Consider the following 17,022-nt stretch of genomic DNA (forward strand, 5'->3'; position numbering starts at 1 on the left):
AAGGCACATCTTCTTGGGCAAGGTAGCTCTCTGCACATGAGGCAAGCCCAGAAGGAAATGGTAGCTGACAGCTGTGTGCTAAGCACAGTCCCCACAGCAGGGCAGCACCTTCCTTGAAGGGGGATCTGGTCAAAACATCACCACAGGTATCATGTCAGCAATTGACTCTCAAATTGTTCAAGTAAAAATTAATTATGCTATGTACGCAACTTTTCTGTTAGTTTGAAAATAAAATGCTTTTAAAACAAATGAACAGACTTACACAAATTAAATATGACTGAAAAAAGGTCTGAAAAAGAGCCTCCTGTTTTTTGTTGTTGTTGTTTTTTGAGACGGAGTCTCGCTCTGTGGCTCAGGCTGGAGTGCAGTGGCCGGATCTCAGCTCACTGCAAGCTCTAACTCCCGGGTTTACGCCATTCTCCTGCCTCAGCCTCCCGAGTAGCTGGGACTACAGGCCCCCGCCACCACGCCCGGCTAGCTTTTTGTATTTTTTTAGTAGAGACGGGCTTTCACCGTGTTAGCCTGGATGGTCTACGATCTCCTGACCTCGTGATCCGCCCACCTTGGCCTCTCAAAGTGCTGGGGTTACAGGCTTGAGCCACCGCGCCCGGTCTGAGCCTCCTGTTGCTGACACAAAGAAAGGAGCATGATGTTGAAAAGATGAAAATTCATTCGAATGAATAAAATATGGATGGCCAGAAGAATTAGTGAGAGGTAAGAGTGAAACAGTAAATTGAAGCTTCATCTTTGCTGATGCAATATAATTCCAGGCCTTCAGAATAGGGCAAGAATGCAGAATGCTTATTGCCTCACATTTACACTGGCCTTTAATTTCACCTCACCTCTTCTGAGTAGGTGAAGTCTCCTCTAGCTTGCCTTTAGTAGTTCCTGTTCCCTATCTCCCTCTTCCTTTTGTTCCTTTCCTCCTCACGACCATCATGAAAATTGGTCTGTGGAGATCTGAGTCTTTCCTAAGCTTCTCATACTGGGATGAAGATTATTTTTAGGATTAATCTGAGTCACAGAGGGAGGAGGGAAAGAACCATTTTAATCTTTTCCTTTTCACTCCTTCATAACCTGCTGTACGGCTAAATCATTTTACAAACACGTCTTTCCTCCTTTTCCCTAGGAATGCTTTGCCTTTTATTTTTCCTTTGGAAACAGTATCCATAAGCCTTCATCAGAAGCTTCTAAAAGTGGAAGGAATTTTTCTTTGTTAGAATGGACCACGGGCTAAATTAAAGGAGATTGCTATAAGCTGCTTTCATGTAAGTAAATCCATTTATTATTATAGCGGTTGTTGGGATCTGAGGGGTTATATAGTTGCCCCTGCTTCCCTTTCTCACTGGCCCCCTCAGCTATACCCCTGTCTTAGTCTGTTTTGTGCTTTTTATAACAAAATACCTAAGACTGAATAATTTATAAAGGAAAAAAAATTATTTGGCTCACAGTTGTGGAGGCTGGGAAGTCTAAGAGGGGACGGCATCTAATAAGGGCCTTCTTGCCGCATCATCCCATGGTAGAAGGCGGAAGGGCAAGAGTGATCTCACGAGGGCAAGACACTGAACTCGAAGCTTCCAGCTTTATTATAATCAGCATTAATCAATTCATGGGAGTGCAGCCCCTATGACCTAAACACCTCCCATTAGGCCCCACCTCCCAACACTGCTGCATTGGGGATTAAGTTGCCAACATACCCTTTTTGGGGAACACGTCCAAACCATAGCAACCCCACTCTGGATTTTCCCTTCTGTCCCTCCGAGGCTGAGCGTGGAAGGCACTCCTGCTTTCTGTGGAGAGATGCAGGCAGAGACTGTGTTTGACCTTCTTCCTTTGCAGCAACACGCTTGAGCATGCCTCATGTTTCACTGTTGGACCACATTTCTTTGAAGGGTAAATAAGCATGTGAACGCTACACTTTAAAAAACATCTCTACCAATTTACACATTAAACACTGAGGAAACAAGGAAGAACAAACAAACCCCCCCCCCACTAAGTTACCCCAAAAGGTGGGAGAAAGTTCTGTCTTGGATAAAATAGGCACTCAAAGGCTATCTGTTGAATGAATTGAATGAATGAAGAGAGATCTGGGCCAGGTGTGGTGGCTCATTGCCTGTAATCCCAGCACTTTGGGAGGCCGAGGAGGGCAGATCACCTGAGGTCAGGAGTTCAAGACCAGCCTGGCCAACATGGCGAAACCCCATCGCTACTAAAAAAGTACAAAACTTAGCCAGGTGTGGTGGCGGGTGCCTGTAATCCCAGCTACTCAGGAGGCTGAGGCAGGAGAATTGCTTGAACTTGAGAGGCAGAGGTTGCAGTGAGCTGAGATCGCACCACTGTCCTCCAGCCTGGGCGACAAGAGTGAAACTCCATCTCAAACAAACAAACAAACAAACAAACAAACAAAAAGATCTGGCTTAACTTAGGTGAATGATAGTTTAAACAGGCAAGCTTCTGGCTGAAGATACTAACAACAACCCTCATTTAGAGTAGGTTAGCTTTTTCAGAGTGCTTCCACACACATTATCTCATGTACTCCTTGGACAGACCCTGCCCTGCGAGGGAGGGGAGCAGGTGCTATTTATACCATTTTAAAGTTGAGATTAAATGACTTGCCTGGAATCAAACAACTAAGTGGCAGAACTGGGGCCAACACCTAGGTCTGCTGACTACCACTGGCGCCAAGGCACCAGAGAGATTCTTCTGGTTTCAGAGTGGAGCCCCCAAGGGTTACTGTTGGAGGACTTGTCTTACTTAAAACTGTCATAGACTGTGTGGAAGCAGACCCATGTAGGAAACATCACACGGCTGAAATGGCCTTAAGCTCTCCAGGGGAGTAAACACCAAGCAGATGGATCTAAATTGAAAAGATAAGCTTCACACAGCTTATGTGAGTGGACAAAAATATGGCAAATGAGTTTCATTCTGTACTGAATTGGAATAATGCATTTAGTATTGTTAGTCTAAAGTCACTTAAAAGATGAGTTTGGAGCTGTGTTTTATTCTAAGAAAGAGACCCATGAGTTATTGTTGACTGTTTCCTAAAGTCATATAACAATATGCTAGGCCTCTTTGCTAAGAACATGGAAAACAGAACTGAAAGCATTATTTTGTCTTACATTTGACAAAATGGTAATGAAGTTATACGTGGAATCATGCATTTAATTCTCCCTGGAAACTGTAAAAAAGAGTCTAGTATTTCATAGATATACCAGGTCAGAGAAAGAGGTAACTAAAATGAACAAATAGATTTCCTAAGAAGAAAGTTGCTTTAAAAGTAGAATTAAATAAGGGGAAATTTGAAGGAAACCCCTATTCACCTTTCATTTTTAACAAACATTTATTTGAGAAACCACTATATTCAGACACTATGCTCAACACTAGAGTTTACAATGACTAAAACGCAGAAGTTCACAATCATTGTGTGAGAATACCAGCCAGGATGAATCATGAGTCCAACTCAGCACAGCTATTCTTGTGTGCTTAATGAATTGGCAGCTGGTTTAGGGTGCAATCTCTTGAACTTGGTTGGTATGTGTTGGTTGCCGAGGCCAATCAACCCTGGTAAACCTGCAATCAAGTTCTTCAAGCAGCAAGTCTGAAGGACTGGACCCTTCATATCAGCTAGAGCATAAAGTGAAGTTATGATTTATTAACAGTGTCATTAACATTTAGTTGTTTACCTGGGTCTAACAGATACCATCCTTCTCTGTGGTCTCAGCACTTCTGAGCTAGGAAGGTGTAGATAGTCCCTGCTTGTGACTGAATTATGTTCCCAAAAGTTGATTTCTAACTTGGTTGTTTGAAACTGAAAATGCATTTTTTTCCCCAGAGAATTAATGTTAGAAATACTGGTTCTGTTGTCAGGCAAACTCTTAGAAGGCCATGTAGCTTTGAGACTATAGAACTGTGACCTACGACATGGTTTCTATGGGAAAATGTGCCCCAGAAGGAACAAGGTCTTCCTTCCTACCCCACTTCCTACCTCCCTGTGTAATGCAGCCTGTGTGTTTACTACAGGAAGTGCTGCTCCCAAGAGTGGGCGGCTGGGCTTTGAGGCAGCCTTGGACACTTATCCCCAATGGCAGAGATATTCTCACTTCTCCTGCCCCAGCTCTGGCAGGGAGGGGAGTGGGAGCAGGTCGGGAGTCTGTCCCTGACCCATCTTCTTCAGGGCTGCTGGTGGGTGGGGTTCTAGCAAGACTGGCTACATAATTTCTGGGGCCCTTTGTTCAAAAGGCAGAAAAATAAAAATGCTGCTAAGCTAGTGAAGTATAAAACTTTTTTTCCTTTCTTCTGCTCTCTCTCTCGACTTGTTACAGTGTTTTAAATATGTGATTTAATGTTGTTCTATGTAAGAAAAAAGAAAAATTTAAATGATTAGCATGAATGTTATAATTCATTTTTATACTGTGCAAAACCAGTTTTAAATACAAATATAAGATCATTTAACTCCCGAGGCAGGAGGATTTGCTTGAGCCCAGGAGGCCAAGGCTATAGTGAGCTGTGTTTGCACCAATGTACTCCAGCCTGGGCAACAGAGCTAGAGCTCTATCTAAAAAAAAAAAAAAAAAAAAATTAACTCCTTTGTGGACTCACCAAAATGACACAATTTCTATTTTTTAGCTCTTACATACATATATAGTTGGTTATTACCAGAACAGTAGAAAAACTACACAAAACTACCTCAACTGTTATTTCACCTCTTTTTTTTTTGAGATGGAGTTTCACTCCGTCACCCAGGCTAGAGTGCAATGGTGTGATCTTGGCTCACTGCAACCTCCACCTCCCAGGTTTAAATGATTCTCCTGCCTCAGCCTCCCAAGTAGCTGGGATCACAGGTGCCCACCACCACGCCTGGCTAATTTTTGTATTTTTAGGAGCGATGGGGTTTCACCCATGTTGGGAAAACTGGTCTCAAACTCCTGACCTCAGGTGATCCACCTGCCTCAAGCCTCCCAAAGTGCTGGGATTTCAGGTGTGAGCCACCGTGCCCAGCCCTTATTTCACTTCTTGACGCACACACATTGTACTCACACTCCACCTTTGACTTACTGAGGAGTAAGAAAGTACTAAAAGGCAAAGGAAATGTCCTCAGCACAAGCAGTCAGCTAACACAGGGAAGTGACACAAGAAAGAAAAGATACGATACGGTACCTTGGACTTTAATGTCTTAGGATGCCATTGCCTTCTTTCTGTTTGAAGTTCTGGTTCCAGTGGAAAGCATGACTTCTCAGAACTATCAGGACCCCTACTTACTCAGTCGTAGACAAAACAGGCTTACCTTGTATAAATACTTATTTGCTTTGTCTCGTTGAATTCTGAGGCACTGTGGGCTCACCAGAATCCTGTGCACGTGGGTCATGGAGAATGATATATATGAATGGAGTGGCAATAAATAGTGAACATACTTATTGCATCTATCTCCTCTGCTCACCTGCGGCTTCACTGCCACATCTGATTTCACTACACAACGTGAGTTCAAAGACAAAATCATCAGGAATGTCGGCCAAGCGCGGTGGCTCATGCCTGTAATCCCAGCACTTTGGGACGCTGAGGCGGGCAGATCACGAGGTCAGGAGATCGAGACCATCCTAGCTAACCTGGTGAAACCCCGTCTCTACTAAAAATACAAAAATTAGCCGGGTGCGGTGGCGGGCGCCTGTAGTCCCAGCTACTTGGGAGGCTGAGGCAGGAGAATGGCATGAATCCGGAAGGTGGAGTTTGCAGTGAGCCGAGATATGGCCACTGCACTCCAGCCTGGGTGACAGAGCGAGACTCGGTCTCAAAAAAAAAAAAAAAAAAAAAAATCAGGAATGTCAAGATAGTCGTAGCAGAGCATTAAACCAAGCATGGGGTTCTTTTGCACACAGGGCCCTGTGTAATGCCCTGGTTGTGGGAGGGAAAGGAGAGAACTGTGGCAGTATGGGATGGGCATTCATAGGTTTAGAGGCCAGGGTGGGCAGGTGAATCTTAGGCCTCTTGAGCCCCTGGCTGTTTTTCTTCCAGAACACCAGAGCTAGGGGATTGCCAGAGACAATGATGAGTGCAGATAAAGACTGCAGAAGTGGTTATCAGTTTCCGGGGATGATGACATCCTCTGGGAAGGGAGTTCCAGTGGCAGTAATCATCAAGTGGCAAATGGCGGGTGAGAGGCGGGATTGTGGAAGGCAGACCTACTAAGCCTACCATATTATATACTAATTGATAAATGGAGCACTCAGAATGACCAGTGAAAGCAAATGTTGGGTACAGGTTTAGTTAGAGGTAGTGATTACCTTCTTCCCCAAAGGACAGGATAGCTTGACTACTGAAGTGTAAAGGAGAGGAGCATGACCCTTGTGAGTTGAAAGCTGCTTTGTCTCCACAACTCAAAATATTTATCATTCCCTGTGCATGGGCTGATGAACATCATGTCTATTCTTTCCTTTTATTTACTCTGGTCATGTGGCAGAGGCCCAGGTTGTTCTCAAAATCTGAGACTAGTTATAGAAGGCTTTGGGGTCTCAAGAGGTTCAAGTTGGACACTGTCTCCAGAAATTAGGAGTATCTGTTCTCCTCAAGCTATTGGGCCCCTCAAGATATAAGGAAAGACAGAATGCAATAAGAAAACCTTTGGACTAAATTTCCCTAAAGCTAGAAAGTGTCATTCTCTCTATGCTTCTCTTAAAAAGTGTGTGTTGGGGGAGGCTGTAAGTTTTGTATTACTAGTTTAATTCTACCATTTCTACAAATTTGCCCTGCTTGCAGAAAATACTGACTTCCAAAGCAGACAAATTAGAGGGGCTCTTTGGATTATTTATTTGGTTTTATAAATTTATCCCAATAGATATTTCCCAGTACATTCAAATGTTTAATTATATAACCATTATTCAAAAAGTAAATGTATAGTTTTTGTCTTATAAATTGATTTTATTACAAGGAAAGCCAGGTTTTGTCTAAAATATTTAATTTTTTTTTTTTTTTTTTTTGAGACAGAGTCTTGCTCTGTCGCCCAGGCTAGAGTGCAGTGGCACGATCTCGGCTCACTGCAACCTCTGCCTCCTGGGTTCAAGTGATTCTCCTGCCTCAGCCTCCCGAGTAGCTGGGATTACAGGCGCCCACTACCATGCCCGGCTAATTTTAGTATTTTTAGTAGAGATGAGGGTTCACCATCTTGGCCAGGCTGGTCTCGAACTCCTGACCTCGTGATCCACCTGCCTCAGCCTCCCAAAGTGCTAGGATTACAGGCATGAACCATTGTGCCTGGCCTTAAGTAATTTCTTACAGCTTTTTTATGAAATCCCATTTGTCATAGTCTGAGAAAATGATAGAACGTTTGTAAAATGTGTACCTGAAACGGGTTACTTGGTAGGAACTTGATAAATGATTGCTATTACCATTCTCCTCCTGAAGGATATATATATATATATATATATATTTTTTTTTTTTTTTTTTTTTGAGATGGAGTTTTGTTTTTGTTGCCCAGGCTAGAGTGCAATGGCACAATCTTGGCTCACTGCAACCTCTACCTCCCGGGTTCAAGCGATTCTCCTGCCTCAGCCTCCCGAGTAGCTGAGATTACAGGAGCCAACACACCCGGCTAATTTTTGTATTTTTAGTAGAGATGGGGTTTCTCCATGTTGGTCAGGCTGGTCTTGAACTCCTGACCTCAGGTGATCCACATGACTTGGCCTCCCAAAGCGCTGGGATTACAGGCATGAGCCACTGTGCGTGGCTTTTTTTTTTTTTGAGACAGAGTTTCACTCTGTTGCCCAGGCTGGAGGGTAGTGGCACAATCTTGGCTCACTACAACCTCCATCTCCTGGGTTCAAGCTATTCTCCTGCCTCAGCCTCCTGAGTAGCTGGGATTACAGGCACAAATCACCAGGCCAGGCTAATTTTTGTATTTTTAGTAGAGATGGGATTTCACCATGTTGGCTAGGCTGGTCTCGAACTCCTTACCTCAAGTGATCTGCTCACCTTGACCTCCCAAAGTTCTGGGATTACAGGCGTGAGCCACCGCGACTGGCAGAGGGGATAAACTCTTGTTGCCCCATCCAGTTAAATGTGGGATACTAGTTTTGTTTGCAGGTAGTCTTCCATTTCCAAAAAGCATTCCTGTGATCTGCCTCTCATCAAAACGTATGTACAGGTTTGATGGGTTTTGACTGAAAACATTCTCTCCATCATCTTTAACTATCGCCAGTCCTCATTATTCACAGATTCTGTTTGCAAATTTGCCTATTGCTGAAACTTATTTGTAATCCCGAAGTAGTCACAGCACCTTTGTAGTCACTTTTGAACATGCACAGTAACGAGATATTTGAGTCACCCTACATGAACATTGCCAGCTGAGGCCAAATAAGACAAGATTCTGCCTTCTTGTTTCAACTCTTGTACTGTAAACGAGTATCCTTTCCATGGTCTATTTGGTGCCATGATTTTTTTGTTTTTAGAAACAGGATCTATGTTGCCCAGACTGGACTCAAACTCCTGGGCTCAAGTGACCCTCCTGTCTCAGCCTCCTGAGTAGCTGGGACTATAGACTCATGCCACTGTGCCCAGCCATCACATTTTTTTGCTTTCTGTTGGTGATTTTGCTGTTAAAGTGGCCGCCGAATGTATTGCTGAAGTGCTGTATGGAGTTCCTAAGCACAGAAGGCTGTGAAGTGCCCTACAGAGAAAATACATGTTAGATAAGCTTTATTCAGGCATGAGTTCCAGTGCTTTTGGCAGTGAGTTCAGTGCTAATGAATCAACAATAAGTATTTTAAAAGGTGTTTTTAAACAGAAATACACATGAGACAAGATTATATATTCACTGGCTGATAAGAATGTTGTGCCAGAGGTTTGCAGGAACCTAACCTTGTACTTCCCCTAGGAGCAAGGGTTCAGTTTTCACTAATTTACTGTTCATGATGACTTTACAGAACATAAGTAACACAAATAATGAGAATCCACTGTAAGGATGAACTGTACTTGGCAATGAATTTCTTCAGTGGAAGGCTGTTTTGTTTATTTACAAATCAAATTACAATGTGTTCTTCTATAAACCATGTCTAGGAGAGCAGTCATTTTAAATTAAGAGTATAAACAGACACACAGAAGCTTCCAGTTGGAGACCATGGAAGTTATCAGCTGGCTGTAGGCCCCTCCTCTCCTCAGCAGTTCCTTTTAGAGCCTCCTTGACAGGTGGCCATTGTTTTCTGATTGAATGCTTCCAGTGATGTAGCACTCATTTCACGGGGAAGTCCTGTCCACCATGGCTCAGTTCCAACGTCCAAAACAGTCCTTTCTTATGCTAAGCCAATGCCTCTTGGTAACAGCCCTCTCAGTGGTTTTAGATCTGAACTCCCAGAGCAACCATTCTCTCCTCTGCACACAATAACCCCTCAGCAAATCTCTTCTGCAGGTTAATCAGACCCAATTCTCCATCTTTTCTTCAGAGAACGTGCTTTCCACACCCTGCCTGAATGTCTCCTAATGAATTACTCTAATTTGTTATGTGTGGTAGCCTTTGTAAATGTGGTGTCTATATTTGAACACATAAGTTCAGATATCTTGAGCTGAATCACGTAGGTGTGGTACCCCCTGGGACTTGGACACTGTTTCCTATTAACACATTTTGTTACATTTTTTTTTTTGGCATCTGCTCACACTGCATTAATATCCCTTATTGTCACAATAGCAGGTTAAGCCAAGTCTCCCAAATCCTGGCCCTTTTCAAATGATTTTTCTGAACAAAGATATTGTACTTTATTGCAGTCAAATGTCATCTTTTTAAAAAGATTCTTTGCAACCTATGGAGATGATTCCGAGTAATTATTCTGAAATCTATCACACTGTTTTATATCTCCTTTAAGTTTAATAAGTACCTTAACTCAAAACATTGATAAAAATATTACCCAGCCGGGCACAATGGTTCACGCCTGTAATCCCAGCACTTTGGGAGGCCGAGGCGGGAGGATCACAAGGTCAGGAGTTTGAGACCAGCCTGGCCAATATGGTGAAACCTCGTCTCTACTAAAAATACAAAAATTAGCCTGGCGTGGTGGTGGGCGCCTGTAGTCCCAGCTACTCGGGAGGATGAGGCAGGAGAATCCCTTGAACCCAGGAGGCGGAGGTTGCAGTGAGACAAGATCGTGCCACTACACTCCAGCCTGGGCGACACAGACTCTGCCTGAAAAAATATATGTGTATTACACAAGACTAAAGAGGGGAAAATTTGTGTTGCTTTTCTAGAGAACTCTCTCAAGATTCCTTGTCATGCCATCAATTGGCACTCTGAATCAACCTTTCTCTGCTATAATCTAAACCCACATCACTCCATCTTATCCACAAAGGTGTCTTGCCTTCCTGAAATGACCAATTTCTTGGTTAAGTAATGTAAAAATCCTATTAAGAAAGGAAGTGGTATTTCTCTGTAATGACTTACTTGAAGAGAAGTCATGACGACCTGTTACATTTTCCCTAACATACTGTCTTTAATGATTTATATCAGACATTTTCCAGGGTTTACCATCAAATGTAGCAGTTTGTATTGCTAAACTCTATTTTCCATCCATTTTGAAAATCAAGGTATTTGATAGTTTATCTTCATAGCGTAACTTAACTGGAAGAAGATAAAACAAGAAGCCTAAAGAGGGAACTTAAAGAGGTAATGTGGGAGCAACTGGGTGACTTAACACACATCTCTGACTCATCTAAGCATTCACCAAGTCCACTTTACCCAATAATCTTTCTTGTATTACCATCTCCTTCCTCAGCCAGTAAAGGTACAATAACCATCTAAATATACTGTGTCTCTCTCATGAGATACAGTTTGGTTTGACTTCTCTATTACTTGCAACAGAAAAAAATTTTTACTTACACAGGAAAGGGAGGCTCCTTAGAGGACATGGGAGTTTTGTTACCAGAAGACCATACATTGGATACAGGGCAGAAAAAACAATGGATTCTTCTACCTGCTCCAGGTCTCCAATCTCTTGCTCAATCTACTCTTCCTATTAATGCCAGTGTTATATTCTAAAATACTAGTTGTATCCTTTACATTCCTCTCCTACTCCCTTTAGCATAAAATCCAAAAGTTTTGGATGAAATCTAAAAGTAATCAAGGCCTTCTCAATGTGGTGCTAACTTGTCTTCAGTCTCCCAGGCCTATCAGACTTCTCCCATTTTCCAAAGTGTGCCCTGCATGCTCATGTCTTTTTTTCCAGATACTACCCGATGGAATCAAGCCCAGTTCAAATACTCTTTCTCCCTGTGTCCCCAGTTCTTATCAATTGTTCCTTCCATTATAGTCCAACAAGAGCAAGTAATTTGCATCTCTGCTCAGGACGCACTCATCCAGCTCACGCTGTACTTATTTTTTCTCTCCTGCGTTCCTCCACTATGGCAGTGACTTTCAAACTTTCAGCAATAGCATAGCTCATAGCAATAATAAGCAATAACTAGAAATACATTTTACATTATGTTCCAAGAGACACATTCATATAAACTATATATTTCATCAATTTTAAGAAGTACTTCCTCCATTTTAATGCCTGAAATCAGGATTTAGGTCAGGTGCGGTGGTTCATCCCTATAATCCCAGCACTTTGGGAGGCCTGAGGCAGGAGGATCACTTGAGCTTAGGAGTTGGAGATCAGCCTGGGCAACAAAGTGAGACCCAATCTCTACAAAAAATAATTAGCCAGGTATGGTGGTGCACACCTGTAGTCCCAACTACTCAGGAGCCTGAGGCAAGAGGATTGCTTGAGCCCGAGAGCTTGAGGCTGCAGTGAGCCATGATCACACCACTGCACTCCAGCCTGGGTGACAAAGTGAGAGTCTCTCAAAAAAAAAAAAAAAAAAAAAAAGATGTAGCAATAAGGTATCATATTTTGATAGAGTTTTCACTTTCTTAATAGTACATAAAATAATGGCATGTTTCATAATGAATGACATTTTCAGATCTGTTGAAATGTGTTACATAACCAAGACAAAAGTTGCACAAAACAATGTTTGCCCTTTCTTCTGGGCAAGCTCTCTTTGGTTTTTTGCTCCATTAAGACAAAATGCAAATTGTAATCCACTAAAATGATTTCACTACTCACCAATGGATCATAATCTGCAGTTTGAAAAAATGCTGAGAATTGAAACTTTTTTTGTTTTGTTGAGATGAAGTTTCACTCTTGTCGCACAGGCTGGAGTGCAATGGTGTGATCTCGGCTCACTGCAACCTCTGCCTCCCAGGTTCAAGCAACTCTCCTGCCTCAGCCTCCTGAGTAGCTGGGATTACAGGCGTGCACCACCACGTCTGGCTAATTTTGTATTTTTAGTAGAGAGGGGGTTTCACCATGTTGGTCAGGCTGGTCTCAAACTCCTAACATCACGTGATCCACCCGCCTCGGCTTCCCAAAGTGCTGGGATTACAGGTGTGAGCCACCACACCCGGCCTATGCCCAGCTAAATTTTGTATTTTCAGTAGAGACAGGGTTTCACCATGTTGGTCAGGCTGGTCTCGAACTACTAACCTCAGGTGATTCACCTGCCTTGGCCTCCCAGGGTGCTGGGATTACAGGCCTGAGCCACTGCACCCGGCCAAGCATTGAAACTTTTTATAGCTACAGAATGGGATTTATTTATTTATTTATTTTTTGGAGAGGGAGTCTCGTTCTGTCACCCAGATTGGAGCGCAGTGATCTCGGCGCACTGCAGCCTCCACCTCCTGGGTTGAAGTGATTCTCCTACCTCAACCTCCTGAGTAGCTGGGTGGCGCACGCCACCATGCTTGGCTAATTTTTTTTGTATTTTTTAGTAGAGATGTGGTTTTACCCTGTTGGTTGGGCTGATCTCAAACTCCTGACCTCAGGTGATCCACCCATCTTGGCTTCTCAAAGTGCTGGGACTACAGGTGTGAGCCACCACCTAGAATAGGATTAAGACCTAAAACCGGGCTGGGTGTAGTGGCTCACACCTGTAATCCCACCACTTTGGGAGGCTGAGGTGGGCGGATCACTTGAGGTCAGGAGTTCAAGACCAGCCTGGCCAACATAGTGAAACCCCCTCTCTAATAAAAATGCAAAAATTAGCTGGGTATGGTGGCGCCACCTGTAATCCCAGCTACTGGAAGGCTGAGACAGGAGAGTAGCTTGAACCTGGGAGGCAGAGCTTGCAGTGAGCCGAGATCCTGCCACTGCACTCCAGCCTGGGCCACAGAGCCAGACTCCATCGCACACACACACACACAAAAACTAAACTAAAACTGGCTGGGCCCAGTGGCTCACTCCTGTAATTCCAGCACTTTGGGAGGCCGAGGCGGGTGGTCAGGAGTTTGAGAACAGCCTGCTCAAGGTGGTGAAACCCCGTCTGTACTAAAAATACTACAATTAGCTGGGCGTGTGGTACAAGCCTGTAATCCCAGCTACTCAGGAGGCTGAAGCAGGAGAATCGCTTGAACCCGGGAGGCGGAGGTTGCAGTGAGCCGAGATTATGCCACTACACTCCAGCCTGAGTGACAAGAGCAAAACTCCATCTCAAAAAAAAAAAAAAACCCAAAAAACTAAAACCAATTACATTAACATGACTTTACAATTCAACTATCTGCAATAAATATAACTTGAATTCCAAGAAACTCTTGCCCAAAACGGTGGAGTTGCAAATAACTTGATCGTGGTTTCAGGAACTTCCTAAAATCCATTTATCTCATTAAGTTACTGACAGAACTTGCCTTCATCAGGGTAAATAGCCCTCTGCTCTACTGAGTTTAACAACTATTTATCCCTTTAGGCTCTCTTCAAAACTCTCCCCATCCTCTGCCCACCCATCCTAAACTATGATATCACAAATTTGTCCCAAACCCAATCAGAACCCGTCACTGAAAAACCAATCTTAAACCAGATCCCTGGGCTGGGTGTGGTGGCTCACGCCTGTAATCCCAGCACTTTGGAAGGGCGAGGTGGGTGGATCACCAGGTCAGGAGATCGAGACCATCCTGGTCAACATGGTGAAACCTCATCTCTACTAAAAATACAAAAATTAGCTGGGCGTGGTGGCGCGCGCCTGTAGTCCCATCTACTCAGGAGGCTGAGGCAGGGGAATCGCTTGAGCAGAGGTTGCAGTGAGCCGAGATCGCGCCACTGCACTCCAGCCTGGCGACAGACCAAGGCTCTGTCTCAAAAACAAACAAACAAAAACCAGATCCCCCAAATCTTGTAATTATTCCATCCTTGACCTCCCCTTTTGAAAAGGTACAAAGATTCTGTCAACTTAGTGTCTCCCTTACTATTGTAAGCCAACTTTGCATTATCCACAGGTTATTTACCCGAAGTCAGCAGTGACACTGGATTAAACGCTCCTTGAGGGAAGGCACAGTGCTTGGTATTTATTCTCCCACCTTCTCTGGGTGATCAAACATTGACGGAAGAGGAAGGTAAATGAGTTCTCAAACAGTGAGAGGAAAAATGTCCTCAGGATCAGAGGAGAGCCTAGAGCAGGGGCAATGGGGCTGAAGGTAAGAGCTCTTGTTGCAGAAGTTGGAAATTCTGCGGTTGCAATAAGTCTCCCCTTTCTCTTGGTTTTATTCACTCATCACTTCTTCACACCTGGTACTCAGCTGACGTTGTTTTAAATATTAAAAAATAGAAAGCATTCCAGCTCACCCCAACCACTTAACTTCGTTACTCTGTGATTTTTTTTTTTTTTTTTTTTTTTTTGAGACGGAGAGTCACGCTTTCGCCCAGGCTGGAGTGTAGTAGCGCGATCTCAGCTAACGGCAAGCCCCCGCGGGTTTCACGCGATTCTCCTGCCTCAGCCTCCCGAGTAGCTGGGATTACAGACGTGAGCCACCACACCTGGCTAGTTTTTATATTTTTAGTGGAGACGGGGCTTTCACCACGTTGGCGGTGCTGGTCTCGAACTCCTGGCCTCAGGTGATCTGCCCGCCTGGGCCTCCCAAAGTGCTAGGATTACAGGCGTGTACCACCACGCCCGGCCCTTTGTGATTTTTTTTGAAGTGGCCTTTGCCTCACTCTTGAAGATGCCCATAATAATGGCTAAGGGGCTGTTGTATGGTTCTCATCGGCATTGTATGGTGATGAAGTCATTGAAAAAATATGCTGACCTGCGTCTCTAATTTCATAAATACTAAATTTCACATAAACACTGGAAAGGCTCCTTGGACTCAATAAGCCATTAAAAGTAATGTAAGTTTGCTTTTAGCCAAGAAGTGGGCCCAAGAAGGTACCCATCCACCTTTCTACGTTTCACAGTGCATCCCTTTTCAAATTCAAATTATTCTATCCCAGTTCCTGCAACAAGGCAGGTACTCTGGCCTCCCAGTCTTTGCTTACACTGTTCTCTCGGCAGAAACACCCTCCCCTTCACCTCCTGGTTACATCCGCTCCTCCAAGATCTAGCTGAAAGGCCACCCGTGGCGACCTCTCTCCTAAAAGCCTTCCTGCATACTCTCTGGCAGAATGAATGACCTCAGTACTTGGCCTCGGACGCGTCTGCCTTGTGCTCCGGCTGCCGCCTTCCAGCCTAATCCATCTTGAGGTCCAGCCTTCCTGGAGACTGAGGCCTCTTCCTCTCGGATTGCCCAGTGCTCTGCACGTAGTAGGTGCTTAGTAAACGCTCGCACTGGGTTTGGTCACTTTGTTCCCTTAATGCCGGGGCAGGTAGTGGAGCAGAAACGGCCCCGGCTGTCTTCCTTCTTGCCCGCCCGCAGGCAAAACCCCCGGAGGCGCAGGACTAGCCGCGTGCCTTTCCCACCGCCCCCGCGGCGCGCACAGCCCAGTCACGGGCGCTGGAAATTCCGGCGCGTGCGGGCGCGCTGGGCAGGGCGGGGGCGGGAGAACCCGTGGAGTGAGCCTGTGACGTGAGGGGGCGTGGCACGGCGAGGCCCCGCCCCCTCTCCCTCGCCCTCTCTCGCGGGTCGGGGTTACATGGCGGCGACTGCGGCAAAGCGAGAGCCTCGGAGACGCCGCTGCTGCCAGCACAGCCGGAGACCTGAGCCGACACTGGGGGCTGTCCGCGGGTCCCGCACTCTCTCAATGAGTCGGAGAAATCCCGTGAGTGTGTGTGTGTACGTGTGCGGGGTGCGCCGGCGGGGCGGCTCGGGAGGGCGCCGCGGCGGGCCCGGCAGCGGCGGAGCCGGCTCCCTCCTCCATTGTGTGTGACCCTCCGGCGGCTGCCGCTCAACAAAGGCGCTTTTGTTTGGTCTGCCGCCCGCCCCCTGCTCGTCCGCTTGCCCGCTCTCTCGGGCCTGGCCGGCGCGTCCCCGCGCGGGCCGGCGGGCGGCGGGCCGGGGTCTCCGCGTGGGGCCGGCGAGGCGGCCAGTGGGCCCCTCCCACCCGGCACGCCCCTCGCCGGTCGCCCTGCCGGGCTGAGCCCGTTCCCTGGCCCCGCACGCCGGCTGCCGCCCCGCCACCTGCGCCCGGCTCCGCGGGTTCGAAACCCAGCCGGACCAGAGGGCGGGCGAGCGAGGGGCGGCGGCCCGGGGAACATGAGGTGGCGTGGAGTCTCGCCTTCTTGGCACTCTGCCTTTCGAAATGCTCCCGCGTCTCCTCCCCCGTCCCACCCGGTGACTCGGCCTCAGCTGACTTCGGCCGGGCAAAGTCTCCAGTGGCGTAGCGCGCAGCGCTCTCCCGGCTCGCCTCAGAGCCCTGAAGTCTGCCCAAGTTTTGAGTCTAGCCATGAATGAGGTACTGAAAACTCGGAGACGAAATTCCTAATTTCCTCCCCCGGCCCTGCAGTCTTGCCTTAGCTTCTTTCGGGACCTTAAGTGGTGTTCTGTGAAAGTGCCCAAATGAAAGCTTGTTTTGTCGGTTCACCAGAAAGGGCCTTGTCACTTTGCTGTGCATTTTAGTCCGCCTTGTGAGTTGTGTCGAAAAGTAAAGGTGTTTTGGCAACCTTTTGTTTATTGACGAGTGTAGAACCCAACCGGTTCAAGTGTTACGGGGGAGCTCTGTGCAGCAGGAGCTTCTCGATTCCTTTCCTGTTTTATTTTTTCTTTTGCTTGTTCATTGGAAAAGGTCCAGTGAAAGGGACTGGTGAGTT

General features: G+C 45.8%; 1 protein-coding gene across 3 annotated transcripts in view; it reads left to right on the plus strand.

The window, feature by feature from the left end:
* The first annotated feature begins 1,077 nt into the window (after window positions 1–1,077).
* LOC103885828 (mitogen-activated protein kinase 6-like) overlaps window positions 1,078–17,022 on the plus strand; it is a 63,145-nt gene continuing 47,200 nt past the window's right edge. The window contains exon 1 of one of the 3 annotated variants that reach the window (XM_031668691.1): window positions 1,078–1,268. The gene's annotated coding sequence lies outside the window, so the exon portion shown is untranslated. Of the gene's footprint in view, window positions 1,269–15,866; window positions 16,035–16,460; window positions 16,668–17,022 lie in introns of those variants that run through there. The other 2 variants (XM_031668689.1, XM_031668690.1) reach the window with 2 other exon arrangements.

This window comes from Papio anubis, chromosome 7 (genome assembly GCF_008728515.1).
Source record: "Papio anubis isolate 15944 chromosome 7, Panubis1.0, whole genome shotgun sequence".
Classification (NCBI taxonomy): Eukaryota; Metazoa; Chordata; class Mammalia; order Primates; family Cercopithecidae; genus Papio; species Papio anubis.